The sequence below is a fragment of the Silurus aristotelis genome (genome assembly GCF_946808225.1).
Source record: "Silurus aristotelis genome assembly, chromosome: 10".
Taxonomy (NCBI): Eukaryota; Metazoa; Chordata; class Actinopteri; order Siluriformes; family Siluridae; genus Silurus; species Silurus aristotelis.
The window spans coordinates 10,979,041-10,999,988 of NC_139583.1; positions in this window are offsets into that span (position 1 = coordinate 10,979,041).

Below are 20,948 nucleotides of genomic sequence, written 5' to 3' on the forward strand. Positions count from 1 at the left end.
GCTCTTACTTTCATATACTTTGGAATACATATGAGGCCAGTGTTTTGTTAAATCTGACAAAACTGATGTGTTTTCTGAAATAAGGACAGTTGACGTGGAAGTATTTTGTACTCTGTTAGTGCAAGCTCATGTCTTGGAAAAATAAATCTATAGTATTTTAAAAATGAAAACAGTTAAGTTGTGCCACACACACACACACACACACACACACACACACACACACACACACACACACACACACACACAATAATTGATAGATAGATAGATAGATAGATAGATAGATAGATAGATAGATAGATAGATAGATAGATAGATAGATAGATAGATAGATAGACAGACAGACAGACAGACAGACAGACAGACAGACAGACAGACAGACAGACAGACAGACAGACAGACAGACAGACAGACAGACAGACAGACAGATAGATAGATAGATAGATAGATAGATAGATAGATAGATAGATAGATAGATAGATAGATATGTAAAAGCCAAGAACAACAGCACTCACTGATAGTTAATGAAACATAATCGATTATAGGCTGAGGCTGATTTTTTTCTAACCCACTATATTACTGATAGTCATGTCAAGTCATTACATAAAATGTTGTGATCACTGGGTTTCATTCATTAAAGCCATTTTTCCGACACATCATCTGCAGTGATTAAGAGGGCATACCACAAAATGCAATAATACATGTAATAAACATGATAATACTTTATTGATTATAAGTGCCTTTAAGGTATATTACAGTACATTGGAGCATACATACAGGTGGTTATCATGAATTATTGCTTACAGAATTCTTGAATTCTCAAATTAAAAGACGTTGAATAATAAATATACAATAACTGGTTTATATTAATAAACTATTTATAGATTAGGTCTACTTACATTAGGTTTATATTTAATAACCTATTTATATAATTATTGCAGTTGGATTTGAAGGAATCATAAAAGTCCATCTTCCTTTTTGACAAAGCAACAAACAGCAACCAAACATTTTGTGAGCTGTTTACCATGCTTGCTATTCAGAGTAAACATGCCATGATTACAGGCTCGAAACACATAAAAAAAAAAAAACCCAAATTGGGGTTGGTGATCTGTCTCTCAATGAATGTATTGTGTGAAAATTTTTGAATGCTTATTCCATGTGGAAACTAGCCATCACTGAAGATAGAAGCATAGTGATAGATGTCTAAATAAAGACAGTCAGATACAGATGTGAGCTTAAATACAAAGCCATTCAGACCTAAATAAAAAAAAAATAAAAAAAAAAACACTGCCAAAAAAACCCTGACAATAGTACAATAACAAGAACAACATAAAAAAAATTTAGTTTTTCTGAAAAACATGGGTACATCACTGTGCTATTCTGTTTTTGGTTTGCCACTTCCAGTTGGCAGAAACTGTTACAGTTGGTCATATCTACAGAGACGGAACAGCCGACACTAGCTATGTTCACTGCACACACATGGGGCCTTTATACAATTACCACTGTGATTTAATTATTCCTGTATCTATTTATCTGTTTCTGCACTCTGGCTGGAACACACACTATCTAACAGGCTCGCTTCATTACCCTCCATTAGAAGCAAGGCAGAAAACAACATGGCGAGGTTAATGTCTCACATGCTGCTCCCAAATGAGAGCTGATTGAGTACTGAAGCTGAGCGTTGAGATTGTGCAATTGTAGCTCACCACCATTTAGTGTGGCACCAAATTGTAGCTAGAATATTATGCATTATAGTTCTTTGGTATTTTAATCAACTGGCATGGATGCTGTTGAATTTTTCTTTTTTAGTGATATAATAGTTGCACATTATATTATATTATATTATGCACTGCACAGTGTAAAGACTGTACTACATAATAATAATATAAATTATTTTAATACTATGCTCATGTATAATTTTAAGGGTTGGATGACTGAGAGATAGAAGTTGAACACTTTGCTTTACAATTGGTCATTCACATTACATAATTGAAATTTATATTGCAAACCACAAATAGGTTTAGTGAAGAATGGTACATTTAAATTTCTAGACATGGCTAAATACATGCTATGTCATTTATTTAATCTGGCCCACACATTTAGCTGGGATACATGGAGGCGAAGTCTTTCAAATAAAAAACATTTTAGATTTCTCTTTTTTTCTTCTCTGTAAACATACAGGAGCTGTGAATATGGCACTGGCTAGAAAAAACGCAAAGTGAAAAAATACTTGAGCAATGCAAATGCCATTAACATTTACCACAGAGTAAATAGACAAGCCGTATGAAATGTCTTTACAAATGCATTTCCTATTGTGCATGGAGGAGAACCAAGCTTTCAAGAATACCACAATAACGGATTACAGACAAATTGTTGGAGCTGTGAAGAAAAACTAAAATAGCCAAAGGCCATCTGCAGTGAGCAGTGGTGAAATAAGTAAGTATTCACCGATGACTTAGAGAGGATGACTTAGGAGATATTGCAGAGGCTCCACAACAGGATACAGACCAGTCATTAGCACCGAAAAGAAAAGCAAAAAAAAATTTTTATCAAAAGGAATTTTAAAAGATGAGTTGAAGATGCAGTCAATCATCTACTGCAAAAGGTCCAATCCAACCCCAAACTGAGATTCATGTACTTACATTTCTGAAGTGTATTTAACACTAACTCCCAATGAAAAATATTGTAGGTAAAAATGTACATAATCTCCCAGGTTCAGATCAAATCAGAGATTGTGTGACTGGGAACCTGAGTAACACTATAGCACCAGAGGGAACTGTGCATTTGCCCCCTTCCTCTTCATCTTTTACACTGCAGATCAGCAGGCAGAGCAGTTCAGGGACATGGTCAACAAATTTGTGGATTGGTGCAGGAAGGACTTCTTCCTGAGAACATCTTCTCCTTAATGTGGCCAAAACCAAATTGATGGTGGTGGACTACAGATGGAAGAAGACCACAGCCAGCCCCTTAACCATCATGGGACAGGACTTTAAGCATTCACAACCACAGATACTTTAGTGTCCATCTGTAATCAAAGGTCAGTCAGAGGATGTGTACAGGGATGAAATGAAATTTCTGACAAAGCTCTGATCTTTTAATGTTTAGATAAATGTGTTTGAGATCTTTTACCAGTGTGTAGTGAATGATGCTCTTTGCAGCAGTATATTGAGGAGGCCGTTATAAAGGCACAAGTTTTACACACTGTTTAAGAAGACAGGTTAGGTCTTGGGCTGCACTCTGGACAGTTTTTGAGGTGATGGAAGAAAACTATCCTGATCTCATAACTATTTTGAACAGTAAACAGCAACCCCTCAATGGCCTACTACAGCAGATCTACTGTATTACAAGATTCATTCAATTTCACTGCATTTAATTGAGGTACATGAGATAGGTGTACCAGCTTTGATCACACTGTACAACCACCCATTATCATGTTGGGAATTGATTTGGCACTGGACCAGTCAAAGGAGAAGCTCATTCGACAATAGTTGAAATACCATCATCCACCATTCATATCGCTGTTCATTCATATGCACCACAATTAATAGTATTCACACTGTTTAGAATGTTCCCACTTTTGGCAATGCTTGCCGTGCAATTTAATTTAAACTTTAATCTCACTTAAATGTTTTTAAATGATATTATATGTCATAAAGTGTCATCTAAAAACATTTGGCAATGTTAAGATTCAGGCTAATGATATGTGTATCACGATTAATAACCATATACAGCGTTGTTAAAAAGATTAGTCTGTTAGAAAGATTGTTTTTTCCCATTACAGTTAAATGGCATACTGACATAACCTGGTAATTTTAAATATGTGTAAATTGTAAAATGCTGAATGACTACTGATTTTCCCATGCTTATGAATAATGTACTAATGAAAGGTATTATTAAGTGTTACCCTTAATTTCATTAATATGTAGCATAAACAATCAATTCCATTACACTGCACAGTACCTTAGTTTCTCACAGCATGTCCATCAGGACTAATCGAGACTGATGTATTCTGAATGGACTTCTCATGCCAAGGTAATCAAAATATAATTATAATGCAGTAGCTTGTTTCAGCCTGTGAATAGTCATGGTCTAGTGTAGAGTGCCTAAACTATTGTTCTATATTGGCATGTTAATTTGCCTTAACATTATGCCAGTGGATTTTGAAACTACTTGCATCAGTAAAGATTACACACAATGTAAACACTCAGTATATAATAATATATTATTATAATGGTTTATGCTAAATTTGGAATTTATGGTAAAACCATTTTTACCCTTGAGTCAGACATCAGGGTTTTGGTTATAGAGCTTGAAAGAACCAGCTGTGTCTGTATGGTACATAAAAGACATTTAGTGCATTGTAAACAGCTTTGGATTAGGGAGTTCGCAACAGAGCTAAAGTGAGCAACAATGAAAGTGAAACATCAATTTATATAAGCATCCACTGCTTGGCTCATGTATTTACCAAAGAATGCTCAATAAGCCTTCTTTTTTGCCTCAGACCCAGAAAAACAAAAATTGGTACAGCTGCCAAATGACTCTGTCTATCATCTGTATGAGCATCCAGGGGTTCTTGGCCTTGGCTAACCCAGATGTCTTAGCCAAAGTATTTCACTGAATACAACTTAGACATGATCTTTTCTTGTTAAATTGACTGAAAATAATACCACAGACAGTACTGTTGCCCAGTGACTGTCCAGTCTAATTGGAAGTACTTTGTTATATGTTTACTCCCTTAAATTATGCATTTAGATCATCATAGCTATCTTACAAATTACAGATGCCACTTATTTTTTTATTACATCCAATAATTGTACACTACCGTATATACTATAATAATCTGATGAGTTAAGTTTGATAAGAGTCATTTCAGTGTGCGATTCAGTCAAGTTTATAAGCGAACAAAAAAATATCAAAAATATCAAGAATCAACTCATAAGATGCAATGAGCTGTAGGCTCCTCACCCTGCCTTTTGTAGACAATGTTTTGGCTATCTATGTGTCTGAACATGAATAAGCCACTTTACTGAATATGAGCACCCCAGGGCCTTCCTCAATAAAATGCTGGGGTAAGCAAATTTGATATATCTTTGCCATCCTTGGAGACATGATCTCAATCTTAGATTATGCATAACTACATTACCAGTAAGGATGCCTTCATGCTCAACAACATTTGCTCTTGTTATAACCATGAGCCTGCTTGTGTTAATTCCTAATTGTAAATCCAAATTGTAATCTCCTTCTTACACTGATAATTTTTTATCAATCCTACAAGCATTCAACCACTTATGCTAAACAGAAATCACCGGTGAATGAACAAAGGATGGACTGTCTGAATACATTAATGCATTAGTGAAAGAGGAACAAAACAACATTTAGAAGTATGGGTAGTTTGCTAACATTAATAGGCCACATTTAACTAAGTAAGCAAGCTTTCTTTGCTAATGCCAAGTTAGACTAACATCAGTTCTAGTAGCTAGCATCTTCTTCTTCTTCTTTCGGCTGCTCCCATTAGGGGTCGCCACAGCGGATCATCCGTCTCCATACCACCCTGTCCTCTATATCTGCCTCTTTTACACCAACTACCTGCATGTCTTCCCTCACCACATCCATGAACCTCCTCCTTGGCCTTTCTCTTTTCCTCCTACCTGGTGGCTCCATCTTCAGCATTTTTCTACCAATATAATTCATGTCCCTTCCCTGCACATGTCCAAACCATCTCAATCTCGCCTCCCTCACCTTGTCACCAAAACATCCTACATGTGCTGTCCCTCTAATAAACTCATTTCTAATCTTGTCCATCCTCGTCACTCCCAACGAAAACCTCAACATCTTCAGCTCTGCTACCTCCAGCTCCACCTCCTGTCTTTTACTCAATGCCACTGTCTCTAATCCATACAACATCGCAGGTCTCACCACAGTCCTATAAACTTTCCCTTTCATTCTTGCAGATACTCTTCTATCACAAATCACTCCTGTCACTCTTCTCCACCCACTCCACCCTGCCTGCACTCTTTTCTTTACTTCCCTAACACACTCTCCATTACTTTGCACTGTTGACCCCAGGTACCTGAACTCCTCCACCTTCTCCACCTCTTCTCCCTGCAACCGCATCACTCCACTGCCCTCCCTCTCATTCACACACATGTACTCTGTCTTACTCCTACTGACCTTCATTCCCCTTCTCTCCAGCGCATATCTCCACCTCTCCAGGCTCTTCTCAACCTGCTCTCTACTCTCACCACAAATCACAATATCATCTGCAAACATCATAGTCCAGGGAGACTCCTGTCTGACCTCGTCCGTCAACCTGTCCATCACCACTGCAAACAGGAAAGGGCTCAGGGCCGATCCTTGATGCAGTCCAACCTTCACCCTGAACCAGTCTGTCGTACCTACTGCACACTTTACTGCCGTCACACTGTCCTCATACATGTCCTGCACCACCCTCACATACTTCTCTGACACACCTGACTTCCTCATACAATACCACAACTCCTCTCTCGGCACCCTGTCGTACGCTTTCTCTAAATCCACAAATACACAATGCAGCTCCTTCTGTCCTTCTCTATACTTCTTCATCAACATCCTCAAAGCAAATAAGGCATCTGTGGTGCTCTTCCTCGGCATGAAACCATACTGTTGCTCACAGATGGTCACCTCTTCTCTCAGCCTGGCTTCCACTACTCTTTCCCATAACTTCATGGTGTGACTGATCAACTTAATTCCCCTGTAGTTACTGCAGGTCTGCACATCTCCCTTATGCTTAAAGATCGGTACCAGCACACTCCTTCTCCATTCCTTCAGGCATCCTCTCCCCTTCCAGAATCCTGTTAAACAATCTGGTTAAAAACTCCACTGCCAGCTCTCCTAAACATCTCCACGCTTCTCCACGTATGTCATCTGGTCCAACCGACTTTCCATTCTTCATCCTCTTAATTGCTGCTCTCACTTCCTCCTTACTAATCCTATCTACATCCTGCTTCACCAACTCCACATCCTCCAACCTTCTCTATCTCTGATTTTCCTCATTCATCAGCTGCTCAAAATACTCCCTCCATCTTCTCAACACACTCTCCTCACTAGTCAACACATTTCCCTCTCCATCCTTTATTGCTCTAACTTGCAGTACATCCTTCCCAGCTCGGTCCCTCTGCTTGGCCAATCGGTATAAATCCTTTTCTCCTTCCTTAGTGTCCAACCTCTTATACAGTTCCTCATATGCCTTTTCCTTGGCTTTCGCCACATCCCTTTTAACCTGCTGCCGCATCTCCTTGTACTCCTGCCTACTTTTCTCATCACTCTGTCGATCCCACTTCTGTTTTGCCAACCTCTTTCCCCTAATGCTCTCCTGCACTTCCTCATTCCACCACCACGTCTCCTTGTCTTGCTTTCTATTTCCAGATGTCACACCAAGTACTTTTCTAGCTGCCTCCCTTATTACTCCTGCAGTAGTTGCCCAATCATCCGGCACCTCTTCACCACCACCAAGCCCCTGTCTGACCTCTTCCCTGAACCTCACACTACACTCTTCCTCCTTCAGTTTCCACCATCTTATTCTTCTTTCAAACCTTACTTTCCTCCTCTTCTTCTTCGCCTCCAAAACCATCCTACAGACCACCATCCGATGCTGTCTAGCTACACTGTCCCCCGCCAACACCTTACAGTCTCCAATCTCCTTCAGGTTGCATCTCCTACACAGAAGATAATCCACCTGTGTGCACCTTCCTCCACTCTTATACGTCACCCTATGATCCTCCTTCTTCTTAAAATACGTGTTAACCACTGCCATTTTCATCCTTTTAGCAAAATCTACCACCATCTGCCCTTCCACATTCCTCTCCTTAAAACCATACCTACCCATCACCTCCTAATCACCTCTGTTCCCTTCACCTACATGCCCATTAAAGTCTGCCCCAATCACCAATCGTTCTTTCCTAGGTACACCATCTACCACTTCATCTAATTCACTCCAGAATCTTTCTTTCTCCTCCATCTCACAGCCAACTTGTGGAGCATAGGCACTGATGACATTTATCATCATCCCTTCAACTTCCACCTTCACGATCATCACCCTGTCAGAAACTCTCTTCACCTCCACTACACTCTTACTGTACTCTTCCTTCAGAATCACCCCTACACCATTTCTCTTCCCATCCACACCATGATAAAACAGTTTAAACCCACCTCCAATGTTCCTGGCCTTACTCCCTTTCCACTTGGTCTCCTGAACACACAACACATCTACCTTTCTCCTCTCCATCATATCAGCTATCTCTCTCCCTTTACCCGTCATAGTACCAACATTTAAAGTACCAACCCGAACCTCTACTCTCCTACACTGCTCCTTTTCCTGCCGTCTCTGTAGACGCCTTCCCCCTCTCCTCCTCCTATTTCGACCAACAGTAGCCCAATTTCCACCGGTACCCTGTCGGCTAACGATACCTGTGGCGGTCGTTGTTAACCCGGGCCTCGACCGATCCGGTATGAAATTCTCATTTGTGATCCGCATATTTGATTTGGCACATGTTTTACGCTGGATGCCCTTCCTAACGCAACCCTCCCCATTTACCCGGGCTTGGGACCGGCACTAAGAGTACACTGGCTTGTGCCCCCCTAATGGCTGGGTTAGTTCTAGTAGCTAGCATCATTGGCCAAAAAGTCCAATTGTAGCTGATAGTAAATGTTGGTTGTTCACAGTATATTTTACCTCTGATTAATTAATCTGAGCAAACTGTGCAGCAAGGAGTAGAAAATGTTTTCATGCAAAAGAGTGCTGCTGCTTCAAAATGAAATAAAAATAAAGTGCAAGTCTGTTTTCACATAAAAAAAAAAAACTGGTTTAATTGGTTCAAAACTTTTTACTTTTTCAGACTACATCCAAAAGTAGCAACTTTTGAATTTCATTTGAGAACATTTCCACCTTTTAATTGAGAATTGTATTTTCTTATTATCTACAAATTCACAAGTACGATTTCTGAGTACTATTTCCAGCCCTGAATGGGGGGGGGGGTGTCCCTTGGATACTGGATATTCTTGTAGAGTGCTATAGCAGAGTATGTGGTTTGTGGTTTTAATTAGTCATAAAAGTCCTTGTGCCTTAGGATCATAAAAGGGACCCTTCTGGAAGAAAACTGAAAATTTAATTCTGCTACTAATGACAAGAGCACAGCAGAAAACTCTAAGGAGATATGGACATGAAACACAACCCTATATTCTCAGCTGACATTTTTAGTTAAAATAAAATAAATTATGGTGCAAATGATTGCAAATAATCCAGTGGCTCCCAAATTGAAAGATATTTCGGGATTTGTGTGTAGTGCTCAAAGATGTAAGATTTCAGAAAATGTAGTAGTCTTTTACACTGCTGTTTTTAACTCCAGCAAAGAGAGCCCAGTGGGTTTTTTTTTTGTTGTTGTTGTTGTTGCAGAGATACCTTAGCTCAGGAGATTGCATGGGTGTGTTGGGAAAATTCAAGACTATGCAAGTTTTTGAGCCTCCAGGGTTAAAGTTAGGAATACTGCTATAAATAAAGTAGCTTTCGCAAAATGTATATTAGTTTTCAGTTTGCTAATAAGACTTTGATGAATGTAATTTGATTATAAATTAGAATAACAAAATACCACAGCGCTATTTGAAAGAAAACATAAACCTCACATATTACTTGTTTAACAATTATTATTCATTGGGGATCTCTCATGATCTCCAATATTTGTAACTAAATCAAATGATTGCCTTATCCCTATTGGATCATAAACTCAATGCTAGTTCTCTTCAATATCACAACAATTAATAATGTATTAATAAAAAAAAGATTAAATAATTACACTTTTTTGAATTTGGAAACATTTTACATCGTTTTAATGACTACCTTCAAAAAACTATATAAATGTAGAAGCTCTATAAAAAAAACATATTTAAAAAATAAAAGCAAAACCACATTATGGGACACGGTGGGTGGGTGAACATGGCATACAATATTGTCTGACATTGAGCCCAAGGACCCATGGGTCCACATAGAGAACCAGAGACCTCTCATCCAAGGACAGATCACACTTATCACAATTAGATATGCAAATTGAACACGTCATGCATGGACAGAGTAATGAGTAATTTAGTGCTTGACTTCCCCCCCACAGCTATTGACATAACTAGTACATTCAAAGGACAAAGGACTTAATCTAACACATCACATGTGTGTTACCACAATAGCTTTCCTTGTGCCAATAAGGAAATAGAACTACACAAAATGAAATTATATTGTTGCAGAATCAGTTTTTTGTTCTCATGTAAATAAAATGTTATTAATTTATAATAATAATAATTATAATAATAATAATCATGTAAACATGTTTACAATCTGTACTGAATAAATTGATAATGTGATGGGTTTCTGTTTAATCTAAGCCATGCTATTTGAATTGTATTTCTTTGAAAATATTCAAAAAGCACAAAGTAGGAATAAATCTGGACCCATTACTGTTTCTGCTAAAGGTGTAAACCTTGTCCATGATAAGATATGATTTTATTTCTTATGCCAGAGATTACATTTTTGATAATAACACTTCGCAATGTAAAATTATTATAAGATTAATAAGACTAAAATTGAATAATCATTCATCAATATTTGATAAGCTTTCCCCATACCATCACACCACCTCCACCAGGCTGAAGGTAGGTTGGGTTCATGGATTCAGGCTGTTGATGCCAAATTCTGTGCCTCAAGAATAATCAAATTTCATCACTTTTTCCCAATGCAGTGGAGATGGTTTTGGTGGTCCAGGTGTCTTAAGGTTTATTGGGCAAAATGTCTATATAAGTTACCGTAGTCTTTTAGTCAGCTTGCACCAGACTGACTATTTTCCACTGACCTCTGTCAAAGCACCAATGTTTTTTGCACCATTCTGAGAAAAAACTAGAGAGTCAGGAAAGCAATCATTACTCAAACTCTGCCAACGAAAAACATGCCACACAATTGGCTGAATACTTAATTGCATAATTTGCATTGTTTAAAAAAACACATATGCACGTTTCACATGTAAGTGATGTAATCATTCATGTGACTGTAAGGAAAGTTGTGGTATTTAAATGGCTCGCTCTGAATTCTACCAAAGTGTGATCGAATCTTAATACCACAACCTTCCATCCATAAACAGCATGTCCTGAAATAAACAGCATTCAGATTTCCTTAAACAAAGGATTGCATGCAATCCTTATCATTAACTGAGAATTTACCGAAACCACAGCCTTAAAAACAACAGTTACCTGTAACATTCCTCACACTGCAGGAGAAAAAGAATATTTAAAGCAGCTGTATTCTGGAAAAAGGTATTATAACCCCAGGATTTATACATAATAGAAATGCACCTATGTTTGCATATTAAAGGAAAGAGAAAGAGACAAGTAGCTAGAGAAGATGAATAAAAGAAAATAAATGTGACAGCATCTGTTGTGAAGTAATGACACAATAAGCAAACATGCCTTGTGGGTATTTTTAACTAATGTGAGTTTGATGCAAATCTGATGTAGGTCTAATGTAAATGTAATCTTTATATGATAGGAAAGCAATGAAGCAAAGGGGTACCAAAGAGATTTGTGAGTGAAGGCATGATTGAGGATATATTACATGTAAATCGTTTGCTGCAGAAGTTGCACAACTAGTTGCATAAAATTGTACCTGAGAGACTGCTCAGTGCCACAAATCTGTATTCCAGAAGCCTAAAATGGTTCAACGCAGTACAGTCAGAAATCAAATTCAGTTGTCCAGTTTGTATGGGTGCACACACATGTACTTACACACACACAAACATGCACACACATGCACACCTTCACTCCAACCACATACTTCCCAGATCTAATTTTACTGTTTTCTCAGCATGACAGTGCCAATATAAGAAGATTACATGCATGCCAAGCCCAGGGTCTGGGAAATGGGCAGAATAGTACAATCTCACAGCAGGCACACAAACCTGAGGTGGTTATTGCTGTCAGTGCAGGGAACAGCACGACGCCTTTTTGTATGGAGTTGGCAAGTGGAACATTGCATATTAAAAGCCTTGACTGTTGGGTTTGTTTCTTAGAATCAAAGAAGGGTGTATTATTAAATTATTTTTTCTTTTCGATTCAGTTTTTAATTTGTATAGCAATTTTAACACAAAGCAAGCAACACAAACATAGATTTGTAGTACATTTATAATAAGATCCCTATTTAGCAAACCAAAGTGACAAAATGTAAATGAGTTCATTCTCTAAGGCATTGCGGTATGCCTTTGTTATAAAGTAAAGGCAAGTAGTGCTCATTGTGTTGAAATTATGTTTAGAACATATTCTGTAGGAGTCCTTGGATGTGAACAGGACAGTCTTTATGATTACAGCAGCAGTAGAGTACTTACAGTAGAAGTTCTTAAAAGTACTGTAGATCTACAGTATCCAGGTGGGATCAGCCAATAAAGAAAAAAGGGGCCAAGCTTTGCCAAGATGCAAAATAATATCAAAGTGAATAAGGCTAATTTTATTTCAAACACAGGTTTCCTGTGTTTTCCATCTCCAATTATTTTATGTTTAAAAGGGACATTATCTAGTGCAAAGCTTTCTGGGTAATATCCGTAAAAAAGTATTTAAAAGTAAACATCGGAGGTCTACTTACCCTCATTCCACAGAACTGAAGGTCCATAGAAGATAAGTAAGTGAAACAAACTCTACGAACCCTATGAAGTACAGGACCGATGTACAAACAATTCTGACATTTCATCACTGACATTAATTATTATTTTTTGCATCAAGTATCACTGGACACATACGCAATATTCATATTCATTGATACACATCTAACAAGCTTTTGTTGCATTTGCCCAAAGGCAATGTCTCTCTATTCTTGGTATTGGTGCTTGCTCTTGCTGTGTCACAGTTTTTATCATTATTCAGTTTGTATCTAATTTTAATGATATACCTGGGTTTTTGTGGTTTATATATCCATGTTCTGTGAGTTGCTTTGCTTAAAATTTGCATGCTTGTTCTCATGGTGATGCCTGCTATTACGCCTTTTTTATAATGAACATGGTTTCATTATAAAATAAGCATCTAGGCTTTGTGTTTATAAGGAATATGAACATGTATATTCAATTCAACTCTTCTTAAAATGAAACATTCTACTATTTTTTTGTACTAAGCCATTTTTAAACATAACTATTTATGTTTTGTGTGTGATATTAGAAAACTCTTGAAGCGTGTCTAAACATTTTTTGACTAGTAAGTTAAACTAACAGCCTGTCCTCATTATCTTTGTTGTAAGAGAAACAGATTCACAGGCTTTGTGATTGGAACAAAACCCAAGGAGAGCACACAAAGTTTAACATGGACTGGAGGAGAGGCTATTTTTCATTCTGAGATGTTCTCTTGAGAACATAATGAAATGCTTTTCGGTCCTGGACAATAATCCCTCTATTGAATGTCACTGGTCAAGATTATTGCTGTAAATAGTTATGGTACTACCTCCTATGATGGTAGTGTATATACACTATAAGTCCAGCATGACAATGAAGATATGGCTTGTCAAGGTTAGTGTGAGGAACTTGAGTGGCCTGCACAGAACCCTGACCTTAAGCCCAGTGAATACCTTGGAGATGAACTGGAATGCTGAATGCAAGAAAGACCACTGCCCAGGATCAGTGCCTGACCTTACTGAAGCTCTTATTGCACTTACTAATCTTTACCACCATGTCTAGTGCAAGTCTAGTGCAAAGTCTTTTCAGAAGAGTGGAGGTTATTAAAGAACAAGGGCATATTTGGAATAAGATGTTAATAAAGCACATGTTGATGTGATGGCAAATATACTATAAGTTTAAAGTTTCTGTTAAATAAATTATATTAATTAAAGTACTTTGATCCTTTAATCATGATTTGTTATAGTTTTATGTACAATAATCAGTTCAGACTAACATTTAATTATATTTTAAACTAATATTATAATATTTAATAAGAATAAAATTAATTAAATATTAATATTTATCATTCCAGGCCTTTTGTTATGATCACGTTTTTTATCAACTAGATGACTTGAAAAAACTTTCTAAGATATCTGCATTTTTGTTTATGTTTAGCACTGGAAACAGACACAATGTGATGGACTTACTACCTAAAGGCAGCTAGCAGATGGTCAATTTAGCCTTTTTTCCCATCTGGCCATGGTTCTGTACTGTCCGGATTTAGAATTGCCTGAATTATGTTACAGGAAATGAGAGCAGCACCACACCAAGTGGGATGTGCACTGTCTTGTCTTTAAAGGCCAAATGTGCTCTCTTAAGTAATTAAATTATATATGAAGCCATTTTTTCTTTATATAAATATGTCTAGAACTAATATTTTAAGCACTATTTGGATTTGGACAAGTACAATACACATAGACAAGTAAGTGATGTAATTATCTATGGGCTTTATACCCATCTGACTCTGTTGTGTAAGTAAAATAGATGGATGTGCAAATGTATGGAAAAAATTATGTATTTTACCTGCTTTCAATTCACCAGTTGAAATAACACTAATCTTTACATTCTCAAGATTGTATAATATCATGAGATATTTATGTTGGTTTTTTTTTGTTTTTTTTGTCTTCATTATAAAAACATACAGTACCAGTAAAGAGTCTTAAATACTTCTGCCAAAACCAAAATAAAACGAATTACTACATTGGGGTCCAAATGTCCAGCACCACAGTAACATTTTTTATGTAAAACTGATTGAATTAAAAATTCAGTCAACTTGCATGTCCTCATCTAAGATTTAAACATGCACATTCATCCCATTTCTGGAAATCTAGTGCTCAAGCTTCACCCTTCATTATGAACACAAAAAAATGTCAGTTTCAATATCCAGCAAACCACTGCGCTATTTTCCTGTAATTACTTGTAATTACGTGTCTTTTGTTGTCATGGTTTTAGAAAGTTATTAAATAAAATCTTTATGCACTTTATTCTTCAATTAATGAAACTAGAACACGCTTGCACAAAAAACAGCATTAAAATGTAGCCTTTAAGGTTATGATGAGGTTTAAGTTTCTTTGTCTGTGTGCTTTTTAACACTTTTTATTGTTTGGTATCTGCATATTATATTTTTAAAGAAATGTTTATTATATCATATTATTATAGTTTTATCACAATAAAAGCATGTGGATTATTTCAAATGGCAGTATTTTACAGTCAGAAAATAATTCCATGCTTGTGTCAATTTTTGTATTTCCACAATTCTGTAGATTAGCAATTCACACTGACTCATATAAAATGAATCATCATCTATCACCAAAACACCATACATAGCTATTTTACACCACAGAAGGATACCATATGAAATAAAATCTATTGTGTTGCCCTAGCAGCCTGCACTGCATTACCGAATGTTACTACTGTATATAACATATTCATACAACAGGGTTTTAAGCAGGCATCACATTACATTCACAGTACATTACTTTATATCAAACATGCCCTGGAAATGTGGTGTGTATCTTGGATTGGTTCCATTTGAATGAAATGATGAGCCCTTAATAAACATTATTTATATTGCAAAAAGGCAGTCAAGCCCTACTATTTTTCAAGGCTACTTCCTGCAAAGTGTCCTATTAAGCAATATAATGCATCACTATGCATAAAATGATTATGATTATGACTGTTTTTTGGATGAGTAACAGCTCTGTACTGGGTTTTGTTTTGTAATAAGAAGTCGCTCTCAGCTCGTTTTAATAGTCTTTTATTTTTGATTTTATGATGCATTTATTTGTTGTAATCCAGAATTCCAGCAATGTATATAAACAGTTAACCAGAGTAAACCTGTAATATGGAAAAAAAACTGATTATGTTGTTTAAGGATATAACTGTCCTGAAATATATCTGTACTATGCACAGATGTGTTATATTATTCAGAAAACACATAATTAGGCAGATATACATTCAGGCACATATTAATTTTGTTTAGGCCGAATAGGTAAAGAGGATATAAAATTAAAGCTAAAGGCAAACACTTCTAGTCTAGATCCCAAACCAATGGCACTGAACACTAGTTCACTAGTTCCCTGTTAACCAGCTCAATCTTTTTAAACTGCCCCAGTACTGACAATGATTCTGTCTGCTAACTAACTGTAGGATTTGCCTACACTTACATTCAGCTGCCTCTTTCATTTCTTCAAGACTAAATGCCCAATAAATTTGCATAAACATGTTGGTTGACTAGGATGAAAACACTTAATCACCTAACCAATTTGAAAGAAACAGGGAAAATTTGTGACCTTAAATTTTCACAGAACAAGACATTTGCACTGATTTAAACACCCACCTTTGCTCATACAAGCAACAGTCCACATTCATTAACAGTCCTTGCTTTATCTCCACACATCAATAATATACAAGCTTGGTTACTTTTATCTGGTAATTCGGCTTTTCCTCTAAACTAAATTTTTTTTAAATCTGAGCACATTGCTGAAGTCCCTCATATAGTGCTGTTCTGCATGATTAAAGCATCAGATCAGTAAGCCAACGGTAGCGCAGACGTTTTTGATCAAAATGGATCAGGGACCTGTGGCAGATCAGTGGCCCATGAAACATGCTGGGACTGCAGATTTGAGAGTTTCACATCATATTCCTCTTCTCATCATATTCACCATCCTTAGCAATGCTCTTAACATACATTAAATTGAACAGCATGTATTCTTTTTATAGAAAAACATTCACAGTCAATCAACACAAATGAGTAAATTAATAAGCAAACAAACAAATAAGGATGTTTAATTCTGTTTAATTTTCTGTGGATTTTATGTTTGAACACTTCAATTAACAAAAGCAAAGACTGTGTCTGTTGATCACCTTGCCTTGCCAATTCAACTTTTTTTGCTTCTTGTTTTTAATCTCTCTCCTCCATTGTACCATCAGAAAAGTGCATGAATTAGTGACTGAATAGATTGAATTGGATTAGCATTTATATGAAAGTGTTTTTTGCCGAGACTGGCAGAAGGAGACACTCTCTCTTGGAAAGCTCACTGTGGTGCCCTCAGATCAGGAAGAAGCTAGGCAGCTTGGCAACCTAGTAAGAAAACTTGTACCTCTATTACCTGCTCCAAAACAGAAAAGATTAGTTTTCACTATTATGAGAATATCTTTACTTTCTTGAAATAAAGTGGTGAACACAATAGAGTGGTATTATTTAGCTACAAGAAAAAGAAAAAAGAAGATTAGATTCCAAATAGATTTCAAGAGAAACTGAAAATCTTTTTTCTTTCTGTCTGTAAGAAGAACAAAAGATCTTAATCATTTTATCATTTGAGCTGATGAAACACTGCATTAGGCCAAAGACGTTGTGCCAGACAGGTTGTAAGGAGTAGGCAGCAGACTTGACTGTTTATTACAGGAAGCACTCAAGCATACTGTACATTCAAAGGGACATTTACTATGACAGAGTGTTTTTGAATGGCAGCAATGGATTAGAAATCAAAGTGCCCTGGGAGAAAGCTCTCATTTTAGAAGCTTTTAAAATTTAGAAATAAGGTATTTTTGTAAACATCAAAAATGTATTGAAGTATGCACAGTTCAGAAATAGAAGTCACGGCCTTCCAGTCATCCCATCAGAGCATGAACACTGAGTAATCAATGAATTATTCATACATAATGTATATATTTTCCACTTAAATACAATGAAATGAAGAACCAGTATCAGAGATAGTGTTATTTCATGCCAAATCACTTGTAAATTAACTGATCTATTTTATCCTGATTTAGATCAGGCAGGCTTACTTTTTTTTTTTCAGGCAGTGTTTTTCAAAAAGAATTTTAGCTGTCGATTTCAGAATGTTTTTTACTACAATACTTTTATGAAAAGCTATGTAATGTTATGCAAGTGGTGACTAGTGCAACATATTACCACCATATGTTTATCCCATTTATGTCTGTCAAAAATTTTAGGAGCCACAATTAAAATGTTACACACACTTATTCAAATGTTTTACTTTTATACATTACAATCCTGAGAGAAAAATGGAACAAAATTTTTTTAACTTTTAATTGTTTCCCAAACAAATCAGTGGTCAGTGAATTATACATTTTTAGCATTCTTCTAAATATGTTAGAAGAATGCCTTCATTTATCACATATACATTACAGTATAGTGACATTTTTTTTTTTATATCCCAGCTTGTTAGGACTGTGGGGTCAGAACACAGGGTCAGCTTTGATATTGAACCTCTGGAGCAGAGAGGGTTACGTGAAGGACTTCCCAGACTGTTGTCACAAAGAACAAAAAATCTTCAAGAATATATTTGTATGCTTTAAACATTACTTTTTCCCTATACTTTAACTAACAGCATGACAGTGCTATTGCACATAAGGCAAAGATAAGCTTTGACCATGGTGCTATGGAAGATCTTTAGTGAACTGAGGCCTGACCTTAAGCCTATTGTATATCTTAGAAAGAAGAAAGTATTATTTCAGCTCCACTTGACAAATTACATTGGAAGATTGTAATTTCAGAAAAGTAAAGCATTCAAATAAATTACACGCTGCCCAATGATGCCAGGAGTTCTATAGTTGACTGTAGATGCTGGGATAAAACTAAATACAAGCCTGTTGTATTGGTAAAATGTCTGAAAGTCACAATGAGATCCCTGTTGCCTGTGTTTCATCTTTCCTCTGTTCACTTGCAGCGAAAAAAATCTTCTGCATTTTATATTTTTTTATTTCATAGTAATTGCTGGGGCAATGGTAGTAAATTGAGAACAGATCAAAGTTTAGTGTCCATTTTAGTGGGAAAAGCAATCAAGCATTTAATAATTAGGTGGGATTTTATTATTTTTTTTATTTTTTTGGGGTGGGGGGGTGTATTCCTTCTACTGTGATAATTGGGGTCAGCTGTTGAACTGCTTAAATAAATAGTAGATCTGATCTGAGCCAAAGAATCTCATGCTTGAATATCAAGTGACCTGAGAAGATTCTTATAGATATCTTATTTGTTAGAGCATTAAACTGATTCTCACATCCAGTAAGGAAAATCTGAAGTAAAGAAAAATCAGAGACATGTCACCGAAGGGACATTAGGGTGCTACTTTAATCTCTGCATAGCCAAAGAAAGAAAAAAGGCTACTGTGAAATGAGTGCTGTCGCAGAAAGATGCTCTAATGCAGGTATCAAAGTGACAAGCTGCCTCTGCTAAAAGACAGAAAAAGGAGGAGGACAAGGAGGAAAGGAAAATAAAGAGGGAGATGGAACATGAATAAGGATTTATGTTTGGTTAATCTATACCATTTAGACCACTGGGGATTTACCTGTTTGATCCATTGCCCTACCTCATAGTGCATTATAAAGAGTATCTATACACAGGAGGTTTTGTTGTCTCTGGCTCACCCTTCCATCCCAATAGACTTATCTGATTCAAGATGTTAAGAACCTAATACTGTCTCTAATTGGAATGGACAGAGGGGGCTGAGAATGCTATCACCAAACCTAATTAGCTTTAATTAAAGTTGTTAAGCAGAAATAGCTGATCTGTCAATCTTCACACATTCCTCTGTCAGGTGAGATGCTGGAAGAGATGGAGAAGAAGAGGGGAGGAGGGTACAGGCTTGATGTAAATAGTGGTCCATTAATTACAACTGCCTACCAGAGTACTCCTGAGAAAAATGGGAGAAGGTGTAAAGGGCCAATTTTAAATATTTCCACCCAAGGCAATAGGTTAGTGTTTGTAGTGTGCTGCTGCTCTCTGTGGGTCACTTGTCATTTTCATCAAACCCTGGCTTTGTCTGCCCAAGCACTGTGGAGCCTTCTGACAAGGACTGGGTGCTGGAGGGAAACAAGTGAGCCATAGAAGACCTGCACACCAAAAAGGAGAGGATTAACAGAAAGTAATAAATCTTTCTTGCCCACCCATTCTGACTGGCCTGTCTTTCTCTCTCCACTCTCACTTTCTCTCTCTCTGCTTCCCGGCATCTGAAGCATTTCAAGGCACTGCCATGACTGTATCATTGCACTTCACAATACATACATACACACACACACACACACACACACACACACACACACACACACACACACACACACACACACACAGCTAAAGCTCACCCCAGGATGTGTTGCATGTAGTCAGATACTGTGCTAAAATAATGATACTAGCTAAGACTTTAGAAATATCTACATTATAAACTCTATAATATATGTATTTGGCAAACAGACTCTCATAATTTGTAGCTCTCATTATTCAAAAAGTAGGACAATTATGAAACACAACAAAGTTTAAATAATGAGCAGCAATAGTCTGCATGAAGTTAACATGTTCTATTAATAAACTGTCAGTTTTTTTATACTCATGACACTGTAAATGAATATATTACACATTGAGGATGAATATATTTAAAAAATAATAGCACATATTATACACATTAAAATAAGCCACAAATTGTATTTGCATGTGCACTGTAGTTATTTTTTTACACTTTCCACACTAAATGTTTGTTACAGTACACCTAGGTTTCCTACATGTTCTACCTGTGTCCATGTAGGTTTTTGTTGGGGTAACTGGTTTTCTATAACCTCGCAAAAACATACCTTTAGGTGGATTTTAAGAATCTGTTGCTATTCATTTTCAATATGCCAGCAGCGCAAGCCCTAATTAGGCTGAAAAATCAATAGATTAAAGAGAAACAAAACAGTTTAGCCAAAGAAACTATTTGGTACATTCTTTTGGAACTGCTCTGTCAGTATTTTAACTGAAGCTTTCTTCAATTCTTGCTGGTTCTTGGGGTATTTTGACTTCAGCAATTGGATTGCCTTGCTCAATTGTATTCAGGTCAGGTGATTGACTTGCAGAATGCAATACGTTTTACTTTGTTGCCTTAAAAAAGACTTTCAGTTTATTTCTGAAGTATGCTTCAGGTCCATTTGCAGCTGTACTGTAAAGCACTGTCCATTGGGGTTTTGAAGCAC